Source organism: Anarhichas minor, unplaced genomic scaffold (assembly GCF_050575085.1).
Source record: "Anarhichas minor isolate MPS153535 unplaced genomic scaffold, ASM5057508v1 ptg000136l, whole genome shotgun sequence".
NCBI classification, from domain to species: domain Eukaryota; kingdom Metazoa; phylum Chordata; class Actinopteri; order Perciformes; family Anarhichadidae; genus Anarhichas; species Anarhichas minor.
Genome location: NW_027466582.1, coordinates 16,543,060 through 16,558,360, shown reverse-complemented (window position 1 = coordinate 16,558,360; position 15,301 = coordinate 16,543,060). Strand labels below are relative to the sequence as shown.

General features: G+C 44.6%; 35 non-coding genes across 35 annotated transcripts; 13 read left to right on the top strand and 22 right to left on the bottom strand.

Annotated features, from left to right (window-relative positions):
- Nucleotides 1-242: 242 nt before the first annotated feature.
- On the bottom strand, nucleotides 243-315 carry trnav-cac (transfer RNA valine (anticodon CAC)). The gene has a single exon. It is a non-coding gene; the product is annotated as a tRNA-Val (tRNA).
- Nucleotides 316-920: 605 nt separating this feature from the next.
- trnav-cac (transfer RNA valine (anticodon CAC)) lies at nucleotides 921-993 on the bottom strand. Its single transcript has one exon. It is a non-coding gene; the product is annotated as a tRNA-Val (tRNA).
- Nucleotides 994-1,610: 617 nt separating this feature from the next.
- Nucleotides 1,611-1,683, bottom strand: trnav-cac (transfer RNA valine (anticodon CAC)). Its single transcript has one exon. It is a non-coding gene; the product is annotated as a tRNA-Val (tRNA).
- A 609-nt stretch (nucleotides 1,684-2,292) lies between these two features.
- Nucleotides 2,293-2,365, bottom strand: trnav-cac (transfer RNA valine (anticodon CAC)). Its single transcript has one exon. It is a non-coding gene; the product is annotated as a tRNA-Val (tRNA).
- Nucleotides 2,366-2,974: 609 nt separating this feature from the next.
- On the bottom strand, nucleotides 2,975-3,047 carry trnav-cac (transfer RNA valine (anticodon CAC)). Its single transcript has one exon. It is a non-coding gene; the product is annotated as a tRNA-Val (tRNA).
- Nucleotides 3,048-3,664: 617 nt separating this feature from the next.
- On the bottom strand, nucleotides 3,665-3,737 carry trnav-cac (transfer RNA valine (anticodon CAC)). The gene has a single exon. It is a non-coding gene; the product is annotated as a tRNA-Val (tRNA).
- Nucleotides 3,738-3,976: 239 nt separating this feature from the next.
- trnad-guc (transfer RNA aspartic acid (anticodon GUC)) lies at nucleotides 3,977-4,048 on the top strand. Its single transcript has one exon. It is a non-coding gene; the product is annotated as a tRNA-Asp (tRNA).
- Nucleotides 4,049-4,354: 306 nt separating this feature from the next.
- Nucleotides 4,355-4,427, bottom strand: trnav-cac (transfer RNA valine (anticodon CAC)). Its single transcript has one exon. It is a non-coding gene; the product is annotated as a tRNA-Val (tRNA).
- A 609-nt stretch (nucleotides 4,428-5,036) lies between these two features.
- Nucleotides 5,037-5,109, bottom strand: trnav-cac (transfer RNA valine (anticodon CAC)). The gene has a single exon. It is a non-coding gene; the product is annotated as a tRNA-Val (tRNA).
- Nucleotides 5,110-5,348: 239 nt separating this feature from the next.
- Nucleotides 5,349-5,420, top strand: trnad-guc (transfer RNA aspartic acid (anticodon GUC)). The gene has a single exon. It is a non-coding gene; the product is annotated as a tRNA-Asp (tRNA).
- A 298-nt stretch (nucleotides 5,421-5,718) lies between these two features.
- On the bottom strand, nucleotides 5,719-5,791 carry trnav-cac (transfer RNA valine (anticodon CAC)). Its single transcript has one exon. It is a non-coding gene; the product is annotated as a tRNA-Val (tRNA).
- A 239-nt stretch (nucleotides 5,792-6,030) lies between these two features.
- trnad-guc (transfer RNA aspartic acid (anticodon GUC)) lies at nucleotides 6,031-6,102 on the top strand. Its single transcript has one exon. It is a non-coding gene; the product is annotated as a tRNA-Asp (tRNA).
- A 306-nt stretch (nucleotides 6,103-6,408) lies between these two features.
- trnav-cac (transfer RNA valine (anticodon CAC)) lies at nucleotides 6,409-6,481 on the bottom strand. The gene has a single exon. It is a non-coding gene; the product is annotated as a tRNA-Val (tRNA).
- A 617-nt stretch (nucleotides 6,482-7,098) lies between these two features.
- Nucleotides 7,099-7,171, bottom strand: trnav-cac (transfer RNA valine (anticodon CAC)). Its single transcript has one exon. It is a non-coding gene; the product is annotated as a tRNA-Val (tRNA).
- Nucleotides 7,172-7,410: 239 nt separating this feature from the next.
- On the top strand, nucleotides 7,411-7,482 carry trnad-guc (transfer RNA aspartic acid (anticodon GUC)). The gene has a single exon. It is a non-coding gene; the product is annotated as a tRNA-Asp (tRNA).
- Nucleotides 7,483-7,788: 306 nt separating this feature from the next.
- trnav-cac (transfer RNA valine (anticodon CAC)) lies at nucleotides 7,789-7,861 on the bottom strand. The gene has a single exon. It is a non-coding gene; the product is annotated as a tRNA-Val (tRNA).
- Nucleotides 7,862-8,100: 239 nt separating this feature from the next.
- On the top strand, nucleotides 8,101-8,172 carry trnad-guc (transfer RNA aspartic acid (anticodon GUC)). The gene has a single exon. It is a non-coding gene; the product is annotated as a tRNA-Asp (tRNA).
- A 306-nt stretch (nucleotides 8,173-8,478) lies between these two features.
- On the bottom strand, nucleotides 8,479-8,551 carry trnav-cac (transfer RNA valine (anticodon CAC)). Its single transcript has one exon. It is a non-coding gene; the product is annotated as a tRNA-Val (tRNA).
- Nucleotides 8,552-9,168: 617 nt separating this feature from the next.
- On the bottom strand, nucleotides 9,169-9,241 carry trnav-cac (transfer RNA valine (anticodon CAC)). The gene has a single exon. It is a non-coding gene; the product is annotated as a tRNA-Val (tRNA).
- A 239-nt stretch (nucleotides 9,242-9,480) lies between these two features.
- On the top strand, nucleotides 9,481-9,552 carry trnad-guc (transfer RNA aspartic acid (anticodon GUC)). The gene has a single exon. It is a non-coding gene; the product is annotated as a tRNA-Asp (tRNA).
- Nucleotides 9,553-9,858: 306 nt separating this feature from the next.
- Nucleotides 9,859-9,931, bottom strand: trnav-cac (transfer RNA valine (anticodon CAC)). The gene has a single exon. It is a non-coding gene; the product is annotated as a tRNA-Val (tRNA).
- A 239-nt stretch (nucleotides 9,932-10,170) lies between these two features.
- Nucleotides 10,171-10,242, top strand: trnad-guc (transfer RNA aspartic acid (anticodon GUC)). Its single transcript has one exon. It is a non-coding gene; the product is annotated as a tRNA-Asp (tRNA).
- Nucleotides 10,243-10,540: 298 nt separating this feature from the next.
- trnav-cac (transfer RNA valine (anticodon CAC)) lies at nucleotides 10,541-10,613 on the bottom strand. The gene has a single exon. It is a non-coding gene; the product is annotated as a tRNA-Val (tRNA).
- Nucleotides 10,614-10,852: 239 nt separating this feature from the next.
- On the top strand, nucleotides 10,853-10,924 carry trnad-guc (transfer RNA aspartic acid (anticodon GUC)). Its single transcript has one exon. It is a non-coding gene; the product is annotated as a tRNA-Asp (tRNA).
- A 298-nt stretch (nucleotides 10,925-11,222) lies between these two features.
- Nucleotides 11,223-11,295, bottom strand: trnav-cac (transfer RNA valine (anticodon CAC)). Its single transcript has one exon. It is a non-coding gene; the product is annotated as a tRNA-Val (tRNA).
- A 239-nt stretch (nucleotides 11,296-11,534) lies between these two features.
- Nucleotides 11,535-11,606, top strand: trnad-guc (transfer RNA aspartic acid (anticodon GUC)). Its single transcript has one exon. It is a non-coding gene; the product is annotated as a tRNA-Asp (tRNA).
- A 298-nt stretch (nucleotides 11,607-11,904) lies between these two features.
- Nucleotides 11,905-11,977, bottom strand: trnav-cac (transfer RNA valine (anticodon CAC)). Its single transcript has one exon. It is a non-coding gene; the product is annotated as a tRNA-Val (tRNA).
- A 239-nt stretch (nucleotides 11,978-12,216) lies between these two features.
- Nucleotides 12,217-12,288, top strand: trnad-guc (transfer RNA aspartic acid (anticodon GUC)). Its single transcript has one exon. It is a non-coding gene; the product is annotated as a tRNA-Asp (tRNA).
- Nucleotides 12,289-12,594: 306 nt separating this feature from the next.
- Nucleotides 12,595-12,667, bottom strand: trnav-cac (transfer RNA valine (anticodon CAC)). Its single transcript has one exon. It is a non-coding gene; the product is annotated as a tRNA-Val (tRNA).
- Nucleotides 12,668-13,284: 617 nt separating this feature from the next.
- On the bottom strand, nucleotides 13,285-13,357 carry trnav-cac (transfer RNA valine (anticodon CAC)). The gene has a single exon. It is a non-coding gene; the product is annotated as a tRNA-Val (tRNA).
- Nucleotides 13,358-13,596: 239 nt separating this feature from the next.
- On the top strand, nucleotides 13,597-13,668 carry trnad-guc (transfer RNA aspartic acid (anticodon GUC)). Its single transcript has one exon. It is a non-coding gene; the product is annotated as a tRNA-Asp (tRNA).
- Nucleotides 13,669-13,974: 306 nt separating this feature from the next.
- Nucleotides 13,975-14,047, bottom strand: trnav-cac (transfer RNA valine (anticodon CAC)). Its single transcript has one exon. It is a non-coding gene; the product is annotated as a tRNA-Val (tRNA).
- A 239-nt stretch (nucleotides 14,048-14,286) lies between these two features.
- On the top strand, nucleotides 14,287-14,358 carry trnad-guc (transfer RNA aspartic acid (anticodon GUC)). Its single transcript has one exon. It is a non-coding gene; the product is annotated as a tRNA-Asp (tRNA).
- Nucleotides 14,359-14,656: 298 nt separating this feature from the next.
- Nucleotides 14,657-14,729, bottom strand: trnav-cac (transfer RNA valine (anticodon CAC)). The gene has a single exon. It is a non-coding gene; the product is annotated as a tRNA-Val (tRNA).
- A 239-nt stretch (nucleotides 14,730-14,968) lies between these two features.
- Nucleotides 14,969-15,040, top strand: trnad-guc (transfer RNA aspartic acid (anticodon GUC)). Its single transcript has one exon. It is a non-coding gene; the product is annotated as a tRNA-Asp (tRNA).
- The last annotated feature ends 261 nt before the right edge of the window (nucleotides 15,041-15,301 follow it).

Sequence of the window (15,301 nt, the reverse complement as noted above, 5' to 3'; positions counted from 1 at the left end):
GAGCATGTTCCTGCTCTCAGAGACAGCTTCACATTGACGATATGATCCTCTACCTCGGCATGCATGCACATCAGAATGGAAAATTCTGCTTCTTTTCATCCAGTTTGCTGGGAACGCTAGTCAGAACACTTTGATTGTGTGGAGGAAAAGCCAACCCTGGGGCAGTTGTACTTCTTATCCAGTTTCGGACAATTCCACTAAGTAGAGTTTTATTTTGTGGAGTAAGCAGGAACAAAGAATACTGTTTCCGCCCAGTTTCAAACTGAGGACCTTTCGCGTGTGAAGCAAACGTGATAACCACTACACTACGGAAACTGCTGAAGATAACCTTTATGCACGTGCCCAGGCTCAATGCACCATTCACACTTGACTGCAAACATTTCAGATGCCAGACAACATGATTTCCGAATGGATTCAGTCACAGCTGCTGTGTCATTGAGTGACAGTAAATGTCTACTACACTTAAAGCCTCCCCTGTATAGCTCCAAGAATTCCCTTCATAGGCCGGAACAGCGGCACTTTTTTTTATTTAGCCAAAAATGCTATTAGCACAGTCCTCGTTAGTATAGTGGATAGTATCTCCGCTTGTCACGCGGAAGACCAGGGTTCGATTCCCTGACGGGGAGTTTTCTACCAGTTGTTAGTAAGACAACAGCCAGTTAACACAGAGACGATACATATTGAGCATGTTTCTGCTGTCAGAGACAGCTTCACATTGCATGATCCTCTACCTCGGCATGCATGCACATCAGAATGGAAAATTCTGCTTCTTTTCATCCAGTTTGCTGGGAACGCTGGTCAGAACACTTTGATTGTGTGGAGGAAAATCCAACCCTGGGGCAGTTGTACTTCTTATCCAGTTAACGACAATTCCACTAAGTAGAGTTTTATTTTGTGGAGTAAGCAGGAACAAAGAATACTGCTTCCGCCCAGTTTCGAACTGAGGACCTTTCGCGTGTGAAGCGAACGTGATAACCACTACACTACGGAAACTGCTGAAGATAACTTTTATGCACGTGCCCAGGCTCAATGCACCATTCACACTTGACTGCAAACATTTCAGATGCCAGACAACATGATTTCCGAATGGATTCAGTCACAGCTGCTGTGTCATTGAGTGACAGTAAATGTCTACTTCACTTAAAGCCTCCCCTGTATAGCTCCAAGAATTCCCTTCATAGGCCGGAACAGCGGCACTTTTTTTTATTTAGCCAAAAATGCTATTAGCACAGTCCTCGTTAGTATAGTGGATAGTATCTCCGCTTGTCACGCGGAAGACCAGGGTTCGATTCCCTGACGGGGAGTTTTCTACCAGTTGCTAGTAAGACAACAGCCATTTAACACAGAGACGATACATATTGAGCATGTTTCTGCTGTCAGAGACAGCTTCACATTGACGATATGATCCTCTACCTCGGCATGCATGAAAGGTTGCACGTCAGAATGGAAAATTCTGCTTCTTTTCATCCAGTTTGCTGGGAACGCTGGTCAGAACACTTTGATTGTGTGGAGGAAAATCCAACCCTGGGGCAGTTGTACTTCTTATCCAGTTTCCGACAATTCCACTAAGTAGAGTTTTATTTTGTGGAGTAAGCAGGAACAAAGAATACTGTTTCCGCCCAGTTTCGAACTGAGGACCTTTCGCGTGTGAAGCAAACGTGATAACCACTACACTACGGAAACTGCTGAAGATAACTTTTATGCACGTGCCCAGGCTCAATGCACCATTCACACTTGACTGCAAACATTTCAGATGCCAGACAACATGATTTCCGAATGGATTCAGTCACAGCTGCTGTGTCATTGAGTGACAGTAAATGTCTACTTCACTTAAAGCCTCCCCTGTATAGCTCCAAGAATTCCCTTCATAGGCCGGAACAGCGGCACTTTTTTTTATTTAGCCAAAAATGCTATTAGCACAGTCCACGTTAGTATAGTGGATAGTATCTCCGCTTGTCACGCGGAAGACCAGGGTTCGATTCCCTGATGGGGAGTTTTCTACCAGTTGCTAGTAAGACAACAGCCATTTAACACAGAGACGATACATATTGAGCATGTTTCTGCTGTCAGAGACAGCTTCACATTGACGATATGATCCTCTACCTCGGCATGCATGCACATCAGAATGGAAAATTCTGCTTCTTTTCATCCAGTTTGCTGGGAACGCTGGTCAGAACACTTTGATTGTGTGGAGGAAAATCCAACCCTGGGGCAGTTGTACTTCTTATCCAGTTTCCGACAATTCCACTAAGTAGAGTTTTATTTTGTGGAGTAAGCAGGAACAAAGAATACTGCTTCCGCCCAGTTTCGAACTGAGGACCTTTCGCGTGTGAAGCGAACGTGATAACCACTACACTACGGAAACTGCTGAAGATAACTTTTATGCACGTGCCCAGGCTCAATGCACCATTCACACTTGACTGCAAACATTTCAGATGCCAGACAACATGATTTCCGAATGGATTCAGTCACAGCTGCTGTGTCATTGAGTGACAGTAAATGTCTACTTCACTTAAAGCCTCCCCTGTATAGCTCCAAGAATTCCCTTCATAGGCCGGAACAGCGGCACTTTTTTTTATTTAGCCAAAAATGCTATTAGCACAGTCCTCGTTAGTATAGTGGATAGTATCTCCGCTTGTCACGCGGAAGACCAGGGTTCGATTCCCTGACGGGGAGTTTTCTACCAGTTGCTAGTAAGACAACAGCCATTTAACACAGAGACGATACATATTGAGCATGTTTCTGCTGTCAGAGACAGCTTCACATTGACGATATGATCCTCTACCTCGGCATGCATGCACATCAGAATGGAAAATTCTGCTTCTTTTCATCCAGTTTGCTGGGAACGCTGGTCAGAACACTTTGATTGTGTGGAGGAAAATCCAACCCTGGGGCAGTTGTACTTCTTATCCAGTTTCCGACAATTCCACTAAGTAGAGTTTTATTGTGTGGAGTAAGCAGGAACAAAGAATACTGCTTCCGCCCAGTTTCGAACTGAGGACCTTTCGCGTGTGAAGCGAACGTGATAACCACTACACTACGGAAACTGCTGAAGATAACTTTTATGCACGTGCCCAGGCTCAATGCACCATTCACACTTGACTGCAAACATTTCAGATGCCAGACAACATGATTTCCGAATGGATTCAGTCACAGCTGCTGTGTCATTGAGTGACAGTAAATGTCTACTTCACTTAAAGCCTCCCCTGTATAGCTCCAAGAATTCCCTTCATAGGCCGGAACAGCGGCACTTTTTTTTATTTAGCCAAAAATGCTATTAGCACAGTCCTCGTTAGTATAGTGGATAGTATCTCCGCTTGTCACGCGGAAGACCAGGGTTCGATTCCCTGACGGGGAGTTTTCTACCAGTTGCTAGTAAGACAACAGCCATTTAACACAGAGACGATACATATTGAGCATGTTTCTGCTGTCAGAGACAGCTTCACATTGACGATATGATCCTCTACCTCGGCATGCATGAAAGGTTGCACGTCAGAATGGAAAATTCTGCTTCTTTTCATCCAGTTTGCTGGGAACGCTGGTCAGAACACTTTGATTGTGTGGAGGAAAATCCAACCCTGGGGCAGTTGTACTTCTTATCCAGTTAACGACAATTCCACTAAGTAGAGTTTTATTTTGTGGAGTAAGCAGGAACAAAGAATACTGCTTCCGCCCAGTTTCGAACTGAGGACCTTTCGCGTGTGAAGCGAACGTGATAACCACTACACTACGGAAACTGCTGAAGATAACTTTTATGCACGTGCCCAGGCTCAATGCACCATTCACACTTGACTGCAAACATTTCAGATGCCAGACAACATGATTTCCGAATGGATTCAGTCACAGCTGCTGTGTCATTGAGTGACAGTAAATGTCTACTTCACTTAAAGCCTCCCCTGTATAGCTCCAAGAATTCCCTTCATAGGCCGGAACAGCGGCACTTTTTTTTATTTAGCCAAAAATGCTATTAGCACAGTCCTCGTTAGTATAGTGGATAGTATCTCCGCTTGTCACGCGGAAGACCAGGGTTCGATTCCCTGACGGGGAGTTTTCTACCAGTTGCTAGTAAGACAACAGCCATTTAACACAGAGACGATACATATTGAGCATGTTTCTGCTGTCAGAGACAGCTTCACATTGACGATATGATCCTCTACCTCGGCATGCATGAAAGGTTGCACGTCAGAATGGAAAATTCTGCTTCTTTTCATCCAGTTTGCTGGGAACGCTGGTCAGAACACTTTGATTGTGTGGAGGAAAATCCAACCCTGGGGCAGTTGTACTTCTTATCCAGTTTCCGACAATTCCACTAAGTAGAGTTTTATTTTGTGGAGTAAGCAGGAACAAAGAATACTGTTTCCGCCCAGTTTCGAACTGAGGACCTTTCGCGTGTGAAGCAAACGTGATAACCACTACACTACGGAAACTGCTGAAGATAACTTTTATGCACGTGCCCAGGCTCAATGCACCATTCACACTTGACTGCAAACATTTCAGATGCCAGACAACATGATTTCCGAATGGATTCAGTCACAGCTGCTGTGTCATTGAGTGACAGTAAATGTCTACTTCACTTAAAGCCTCCCCTGTATAGCTCCAAGAATTCCCTTCATAGGCCGGAACAGCGGCACTTTTTTTTATTTAGCCAAAAATGCTATTAGCACAGTCCACGTTAGTATAGTGGATAGTATCTCCGCTTGTCACGCGGAAGACCAGGGTTCGATTCCCTGATGGGGAGTTTTCTACCAGTTGCTAGTAAGACAACAGCCATTTAACACAGAGACGATACATATTGAGCATGTTTCTGCTGTCAGAGACAGCTTCACATTGACGATATGATCCTCTACCTCGGCATGCATGCACATCAGAATGGAAAATTCTGCTTCTTTTCATCCAGTTTGCTGGGAACGCTGGTCAGAACACTTTGATTGTGTGGAGGAAAATCCAACCCTGGGGCAGTTGTACTTCTTATCCAGTTTCCGACAATTCCACTAAGTAGAGTTTTATTTTGTGGAGTAAGCAGGAACAAAGAATACTGCTTCCGCCCAGTTTCGAACTGAGGACCTTTCGCGTGTGAAGCGAACGTGATAACCACTACACTACGGAAACTGCTGAAGATAACTTTTATGCACGTGCCCAGGCTCAATGCACCATTCACACTTGACTGCAAACATTTCAGATGCCAGACAACATGATTTCCGAATGGATTCAGTCACAGCTGCTGTGTCATTGAGTGACAGTAAATGTCTACTTCACTTAAAGCCTCCCCTGTATAGCTCCAAGAATTCCCTTCATAGGCCGGAACAGCGGCACTTTTTTTTATTTAGCCAAAAATGCTATTAGCACAGTCCTCGTTAGTATAGTGGATAGTATCTCCGCTTGTCACGCGGAAGACCAGGGTTCGATTCCCTGACGGGGAGTTTTCTACCAGTTGCTAGTAAGACAACAGCCATTTAACACAGAGACGATACATATTGAGCATGTTTCTGCTGTCAGAGACAGCTTCACATTGACGATATGATCCTCTACCTCGGCATGCATGCACATCAGAATGGAAAATTCTGCTTCTTTTCATCCAGTTTGCTGGGAACGCTGGTCAGAACACTTTGATTGTGTGGAGGAAAATCCAACCCTGGGGCAGTTGTACTTCTTATCCAGTTTCCGACAATTCCACTAAGTAGAGTTTTATTGTGTGGAGTAAGCAGGAACAAAGAATACTGCTTCCGCCCAGTTTCGAACTGAGGACCTTTCGCGTGTGAAGCGAACGTGATAACCACTACACTACGGAAACTGCTGAAGATAACTTTTATGCACGTGCCCAGGCTCAATGCACCATTCACACTTGACTGCAAACATTTCAGATGCCAGACAACATGATTTCCGAATGGATTCAGTCACAGCTGCTGTGTCATTGAGTGACAGTAAATGTCTACTTCACTTAAAGCCTCCCCTGTATAGCTCCAAGAATTCCCTTCATAGGCCGGAACAGCGGCACTTTTTTTTATTTAGCCAAAAATGCTATTAGCACAGTCCTCGTTAGTATAGTGGATAGTATCTCCGCTTGTCACGCGGAAGACCAGGGTTCGATTCCCTGACGGGGAGTTTTCTACCAGTTGCTAGTAAGACAACAGCCATTTAACACAGAGACGATACATATTGAGCATGTTTCTGCTGTCAGAGACAGCTTCACATTGACGATATGATCCTCTACCTCGGCATGCATGAAAGGTTGCACGTCAGAATGGAAAATTCTGCTTCTTTTCATCCAGTTTGCTGGGAACGCTGGTCAGAACACTTTGATTGTGTGGAGGAAAATCCAACCCTGGGGCAGTTGTACTTCTTATCCACTTTCCGACAATTCCACTAAGTAGAGTTTTATTTTGTGGAGTAAGCAGGAACAAAGAATACTGTTTCCGCCCAGTTTCGAACTGAGGACCTTTCGCGTGTGAAGCAAACGTGATAACCACTACACTACGGAAACTGCTGAAGATGACTTTTATGCACGTGCCCAGGCTCAATGCACCATTCACACTTGACTGCAAACATTTCAGATGCCAGACAACATGATTTCCGAATGGATTCAGTCACAGCTGCTGTGTCATTGAGTGACAGTAAATGTCTACTACACTTAAAGCCTCCCCTGTATAGCTCCAAGAATTCCCTTCATAGGCCGGAACAGCGGCACTTTTTTTTATTTAGCCAAAAATGCTATTAGCACAGTCCTCGTTAGTATAGTGGATAGTATCTCCGCTTGTCACGCGGAAAAACAGGGTTCGATTCCCTGATGGGGAGTTTTCTACCAATTGCTAATAAGACAACAGCCATTTAACACAGAAACGATACATATCGAGCATGTTCCTGCTCTCAGAGACAGCTTCACATTGACGATATGATCCTCTACCTCGGCATGCATGAAAGGTTGCACGTCAGAATGGAAAATTCTGCTTCTTTTCATCCAGTTTGCTGGGAACGCTGGTCAGAACACTTTGATTGTGTGGAGGAAAATCCAACCCTGGGGCAGTTGTACTTCTTATCCAGTTTCCGACAATTCCACTAAGTAGAGTTTTATTTTGTGGAGTAAGCAGGAACAAAGAATACTGCTTCCGCCCAGTTTCGAACTGAGGACCTTTCGCGTGTGAAGCGAACGTGATAACCACTACACTACGGAAACTGCTGAAGATAACTTTTATGCACGTGCCCAGGCTCAATGCACCATTCACACTTGACTGCAAACATTTCAGATGCCAGACAACATGATTTCCGAATGGATTCAGTCACAGCTGCTGTGTCATTGAGTGACAGTAAATGTCTACTTCACTTAAAGCCTCCCCTGTATAGCTCCAAGAATTCCATTCATAGGCCGGAACAGCGGCACTTTTTTTTATTTAGCCAAAAATGCTATTAGCACAGTCCTCGTTAGTATAGTGGATAGTATCTCCGCTTGTCACGCGGAAGACCAGGGTTCGATTCCCTGACGGGGAGTTTTCTACCAGTTGCTAGTAAGACAACAGCCATTTAACACAGAGACGATACATATTGAGCATGTTTCTGCTGTCAGAGACAGCTTCACATTGACGATATGATCCTCTACCTCGGCATGCATGAAAGGTTGCACGTCAGAATGGAAAATTCTGCTTCTTTTCATCCAGTTTGCTGGGAACGCTGGTCAGAACACTTTGATTGTGTGGAGGAAAATCCAACCCTGGGGCAGTTGTACTTCTTATCCAGTTTCCGACAATTCCACTAAGTAGAGTTTTATTTTGTGGAGTAAGCAGGAACAAAGAATACTGTTTCCGCCCAGTTTCGAACTGAGGACCTTTCGCGTGTGAAGCAAACGTGATAACCACTACACTACGGAAACTGCTGAAGATAACTTTTATGCACGTGCCCAGGCTCAATGCACCATTCACACTTGACTGCAAACATTTCAGATGCCAGACAACATGATTTCCGAATGGATTCAGTCACAGCTGCTGTGTCATTGAGTGACAGTAAATGTCTACTTCACTTAAAGCCTCCCCTGTATAGCTCCAAGAATTCCCTTCATAGGCCGGAACAGCGGCACTTTTTTTTATTTAGCCAAAAATGCTATTAGCACAGTCCTCGTTAGTATAGTGGATAGTATCTCCGCTTGTCACGCGGAAGACCAGGGTTCGATTCCCTGACGGGGAGTTTTCTACCAGTTGCTAGTAAGACAACAGCCATTTAACACAGAGACGATACATATTGAGCATGTTTCTGCTGTCAGAGACAGCTTCACATTGACGATATGATCCTCTACCTCGGCATGCATGAAAGGTTGCACGTCAGAATGGAAAATTCTGCTTCTTTTCATCCAGTTTGCTGGGAACGCTGGTCAGAACACTTTGATTGTGTGGAGGAAAATCCAACCCTGGGGCAGTTGTACTTCTTATCCACTTTCCGACAATTCCACTAAGTAGAGTTTTATTTTGTGGAGTAAGCAGGAACAAAGAATACTGTTTCCGCCCAGTTTCGAACTGAGGACCTTTCGCGTGTGAAGCAAACGTGATAACCACTACACTACGGAAACTGCTGAAGATGACTTTTATGCACGTGCCCAGGCTCAATGCACCATTCACACTTGACTGCAAACATTTCAGATGCCAGACAACATGATTTCCGAATGGATTCAGTCACAGCTGCTGTGTCATTGAGTGACAGTAAATGTCTACTACACTTAAAGCCTCCCCTGTATAGCTCCAAGAATTCCCTTCATAGGCCGGAACAGCGGCACTTTTTTTTATTTAGCCAAAAATGCTATTAGCACAGTCCTCGTTAGTATAGTGGATAGTATCTCCGCTTGTCACGCGGAAAAACAGGGTTCGATTCCCTGATGGGGAGTTTTCTACCAATTGCTAATAAGACAACAGCCATTTAACACAGAAACGATACATATCGAGCATGTTCCTGCTCTCAGAGACAGCTTCACATTGACGATATGATCCTCTACCTCGGCATGCATGAAAGGTTGCACGTCAGAATGGAAAATTCTGCTTCTTTTCATCCAGTTTGCTGGGAACGCTGGTCAGAACACTTTGATTGTGTGGAGGAAAATCCAACCCTGGGGCAGTTGTACTTCTTATCCAGTTTCCGACAATTCCACTAAGTAGAGTTTTATTTTGTGGAGTAAGCAGGAACAAAGAATACTGCTTCCGCCCAGTTTCGAACTGAGGACCTTTCGCGTGTGAAGCGAACGTGATAACCACTACACTACGGAAACTGCTGAAGATAACTTTTATGCACGTGCCCAGGCTCAATGCACCATTCACACTTGACTGCAAACATTTCAGATGCCAGACAACATGATTTCCGAATGGATTCAGTCACAGCTGCTGTGTCATTGAGTGACAGTAAATGTCTACTTCACTTAAAGCCTCCCCTGTATAGCTCCAAGAATTCCATTCATAGGCCGGAACAGCGGCACTTTTTTTTATTTAGCCAAAAATGCTATTAGCACAGTCCTCGTTAGTATAGTGGATAGTATCTCCGCTTGTCACGCGGAAGACCAGGGTTCGATTCCCTGACGGGGAGTTTTCTACCAGTTGCTAGTAAGACAACAGCCATTTAACACAGAGACGATACATATTGAGCATGTTTCTGCTGTCAGAGACAGCTTCACATTGACGATATGATCCTCTACCTCGGCATGCATGAAAGGTTGCACGTCAGAATGGAAAATTCTGCTTCTTTTCATCCAGTTTGCTGGGAACGCTGGTCAGAACACTTTGATTGTGTGGAGGAAAATCCAACCCTGGGGCAGTTGTACTTCTTATCCAGTTTCCGACAATTCCACTAAGTAGAGTTTTATTTTGTGGAGTAAGCAGGAACAAAGAATACTGTTTCCACCCAGTTTCGAACTGAGGACCTTTCGCGTGTGAAGCAAACGTGATAACCACTACACTACGGAAACTGCTGAAGATAACTTTTATGCACGTGCCCAGGCTCAATGCACCATTCACACTTGACTGCAAACATTTCAGATGCCAGACAACATGATTTCCGAATGGATTCAGTCACAGCTGCTGTGTCATTGAGTGACAGTAAATGTCTACTTCACTTAAAGCCTCCCCTGTATAGCTCCAAGAATTCCCTTCATAGGCCGGAACAGCGGCACTTTTTTTTATTTAGCCAAAAATGCTATTAGCACAGTCCTCGTTAGTATAGTGGATAGTATCTCCGCTTGTCACGCGGAAGACCAGGGTTCGATTCCCTGACGGGGAGTTTTCTACCAGTTGCTAGTAAGACAACAGCCATTTAACACAGAGACGATACATATTGAGCATGTTTCTGCTGTCAGAGACAGCTTCACATTGACGATATGATCCTCTACCTCGGCATGCATGCACATCAGAATGGAAAATTCTGCTTCTTTTCATCCAGTTTGCTGGGAACGCTGGTCAGAACACTTTGATTGTGTGGAGGAAAATCCAACCCTGGGGCAGTTGTACTTCTTATCCAGTTTCCGACAATTCCACTAAGTAGAGTTTTATTTTGTGGAGTAAGCAGGAACAAAGAATACTGCTTCCGCCCAGTTTCGAACTGAGGACCTTTCGCGTGTGAAGCGAACGTGATAACCACTACACTACGGAAACTGCTGAAGATAACTTTTATGCACGTGCCCAGGCTCAATGCACCATTCACACTTGACTGCAAACATTTCAGATGCCAGACAACATGATTTCCGAATGGATTCAGTCACAGCTGCTGTGTCATTGAGTGACAGTAAATGTCTACTTCACTTAAAGCCTCCCCTGTATAGCTCCAAGAATTCCCTTCATAGGCCGGAACAGCGGCACTTTTTTTTATTTAGCCAAAAATGCTATTAGCACAGTCCTCGTTAGTATAGTGGATAGTATCTCCGCTTGTCACGCGGAAGACCAGGGTTCGATTCCCTGACGGGGAGTTTTCTACCAGTTGCTAGTAAGACAACAGCCATTTAACACAGAGACGATACATATTGAGCATGTTTCTGCTGTCAGAGACAGCTTCACATTGACGATATGATCCTCTACCTCGGCATGCATGCACATCAGAATGGAAAATTCTGCTTCTTTTCATCCAGTTTGCTGGGAACGCTGGTCAGAACACTTTGATTGTGTGGAGGAAAATCCAACCCTGGGGCAGTTGTACTTCTTATCCAGTTTCCGACAATTCCACTAAGTAGAGTTTTATTGTGTGGAGTAAGCAGGAACAAAGAATACTGCTTCCGCCCAGTTTCGAACTGAGGACCTTTCGCGTGTGAAGCGAACGTGATAACCACTACACTACGGAAACTGCTGAAGATAACTTTTATGCACGTGCCCAGGCTCAATGCACCATTCACACTTGACTGCAAACATTTCAGATGCCAGACAACATGATTTCCGAATGGATTCAGTCACAGCTGCTGTGTCATTGAGTGACAGTAAATGTCTACTTCACTTAAAGCCTCCCCTGTATAGCTCCAAGAATTCCCTTCATAGGCCGGAACAGCGGCACTTTTTTTTATTTAGCCAAAAATGCTATTAGCACAGTCCTCGTTAGTATAGTGGATAGTATCTCCGCTTGTCACGCGGAAGACCAGGGTTCGATTCCCTGACGGGGAGTTTTCTACCAGTTGCTAGTAAGACAACAGCCATTTAACACAGAGACGATACATATTGAGCATGTTTCTGCTGTCAGAGACAGCTTCACATTGACGATATGATCCTCTACCTCGGCATGCATGCACATCAGAATGGAAAATTCTGCTTCTTTTCATCCAGTTTGCTGGGAACGCTGGTCAGAACACTTTGATTGTGTGGAGGAAAATCCAACCCTGGGGCAGTTGTACTTCTTATCCAGTTTCCGACAATTCCACTAAGTAGAGTTTTATTGTGTGGAGTAAGCAGGAACAAAGAATACTGCTTCCGCCCAGTTTCAAACTGAGGACCTTTCGCGTGTGAAGCGAACGTGATAACCACTACACTACGGAAACTGCTGAAGATAACTTTTATGCACGTGCCCAGGCTCAATGCACCATTCACACTTGACTGCAAACATTTCAGATGCCAGACAACATGATTTCCGAATGGATTCAGTCACAGCTGCTGTGTCATTGAGTGACAGTAAATGTCTACTTCACTTAAAGCCTCCCCTGTATAGCTCCAAGAATTCCCTTCATAGGCCGGAACAGCGGCACTTTTTTTTATTTAGCCAAAAATGCTATTAGCACAGTCCTCGTTAGTATAGTGGATAGTATCTCCGCTTGTCACGCGGAAGACCAGGGTTCGATTCCCTGACGGGGAGTTTTCTACCAGTTGCTAGTAAGACAACAGCCATTTAACACAGAGACGATACATATTGAGCATGTTTCTGCTGTCAGAGACAGCTTCACATTGACGATATGATCCTCTACCTCGGCATGCGTGAAAGGTTGCACGTCAGAATGGAAAATTCTGCTTCTTTTCATCCAGTTTGCTGGGAACGCTGGTCAGAACACTTTGATTGTGTGGAGGAAAATCCAACCCTGGGGCAGTTGTACTTCTTATCCACTTTCCGACAATTCCACTAAGTAGAGTTTTATTTTGTGGAGTAAGCAGGAACAAAGAATACTGTTTCCGCCCAGTTTCGAACTGAGGACCTTTCGCGTGTGAAGCAAACGTGATAACCACTACACTACGGAAACTGCTGAAGATGACTTTTATGCACGTGCCCAGGCTCAATGCACCATTCACACTTGACTGCAAACATTTCAGATGCCAGACAACATGATTTCCGAATGGATTCAGTCACAGCTGCTGTGTCATTGAGTGACAGTAAATGTCTACTACACTTAAAGCCTCCCCTGTATAGCTCCAAGAATTCCCTTCATAGGCCGGAACAGCGGCACTTTTTTTTATTTAGCCAAAAATGCTATTAGCACAGTCCTCGTTAGTATAGTGGATAGTATCTCCGCTTGTCACGCGGAAAAACAGGGTTCGATTCCCTTATGGGGAGTTTTCTACCAATTGCTAATAAGACAACAGCCATTTAACACAGAAACGATACATATCGAGCATGTTCCTGCTCTCAGAGACAGCTTCACATTGACGATATGATCCTCTACCTCGGCATGCATGAAAGGTTGCACGTCAGAATGGAAAATTCTGCTTCTTTTCATCCAGTTTGCTGGGAACGCTGGTCAGAACACTTTGATTGTGTGGAGGAAAATCCAACCCTGGGGCAGTTGTACTTCTTATCCAGTTTCCGACAATTCCACTAAGTAGAGTTTTATTTTGTGGAGTAAGCAGGAACAAAGAATACTGCTTCCGCCCAGTTTCGAACTGAGGACCTTTCGCGTGTGAAGCGAACGTGATAACCACTATACTACGGAAACTGCTGAAGATAACTTTTATGCACGTGCCCAGGCTCAATGCACCATTCACACTTGACTGCAAACATTTCAGATGCCAGACAACATGATTTCCGAATGGATTCAGTCACAGCTGCTGTGTCATTGAGTGACAGTAAATGTCTACTTCACTTAAAGCCTCCCCTGTATAGCTCCAAGAATTCCATTCATAGGCCGGAACAGCGGCACTTTTTTTTATTTAGCCAAAAATGCTATTAGCACAGTCCTCGTTAGTATAGTGGATAGTATCTCCGCTTGTCACGCGGAAGACCAGGGTTCGATTCCCTGACGGGGAGTTTTCTACCAGTTGCTAGTAAGACAACAGCCATTTAACACAGAGACGATACATATTGAGCATGTTTCTGCTGTCAGAGACAGCTTCACATTGACGATATGATCCTCTACCTCGGCATGCATGAAAGGTTGCACGTCAGAATGGAAAATTCTGCTTCTTTTCATCCAGTTTGCTGGGAACGCTGGTCAGAACACTTTGATTGTGTGGAGGAAAATCCAACCCTGGGGCAGTTGTACTTCTTATCCAGTTTCCGACAATTCCACTAAGTAGAGTTTTATTTTGTGGAGTAAGCAGGAACAAAGAATACTGTTTCCGCCCAGTTTCGAACTGAGGACCTTTCGCGTGTGAAGCAAACGTGATAACCACTACACTACGGAAACTGCTGAAGATAACTTTTATGCACGTGCCCAGGCTCAATGCACCATTCACACTTGACTGCAAACATTTCAGATGCCAGACAACATGATTTCCGAATGGATTCAGTCACAGCTGCTGTGTCATTGAGTGACAGTAAATGTCTACTTCACTTAAAGCCTCCCCTGTATAGCTCCAAGAATTCCCTTCATAGGCCGGAACAGCGGCACTTTTTTTTATTTAGCCAAAAATGCTATTAGCACAGTCCTCGTTAGTATAGTGGATAGTATCTCCGCTTGTCACGCGGAAGACCAGGGTTCGATTCCCTGACGGGGAGTTTTCTACCAGTTGCTAGTAAGACAACAGCCATTTAACACAGAGACGATACATATTGAGCATGTTTCTGCTGTCAGAGACAGCTTCACATTGACGATATGATCCTCTACCTCGGCATGCATGCACATCAGAATGGAAAATTCTGCTTCTTTTCATCCAGTTTGCTGGGAACGCTGGTCAGAACACTTTGATTGTGTGGAGGAAAATCCAACCCTGGGGCAGTTGTACTTCTTATCCAGTTTCCGACAATTCCACTAAGTAGAGTTTTATTTTGTGGAGTAAGCAGGAACAAAGAATACTGCTTCCGCCCAGTTTCGAACTGAGGACCTTTCGCGTGTGAAGCGAACGTGATAACCACTACACTACGGAAACTGCTGAAGATAACTTTTATGCACGTGCCCAGGCTCAATGCACCATTCACACTTGACTGCAAACATTTCAGATGCCAGACAACATGATTTCCGAATGGATTCAGTCACAGCTGCTGTGTCATTGAGTGACAGTAAATGTCTACTTCACTTAAAGCCTCCCCTGTATAGCTCCAAGAATTCCCTTCATAGGCCGGAACAGCGGCACTTTTTTTTATTTAGCCAAAAATGCTATTAGCACAGTCCTCGTTAGTATAGTGGATAGTATCTCCGCTTGTCACGCGGAAGACCAGGGTTCGATTCCCTGACGGGGAGTTTTCTACCAGTTGCTAGTAAGACAACAGCCATTTAACACAGAGACGATACATATTGAGCATGTTTCTGCTGTCAGAGACAGCTTCACATTGACGATATGATCCTCTACCTCGGCATGCATGCACATCAGAATGGAAAATTCTGCTTCTTTTCATCCAGTTTGCTGGGAACGCTGGTCAGAACACTTTGATTGTGTGGAGGAAAATCCAACCCTGGGGCAGTTGTACTTCTTATCCAGTTTCCGACAATTCCACTAAGTAG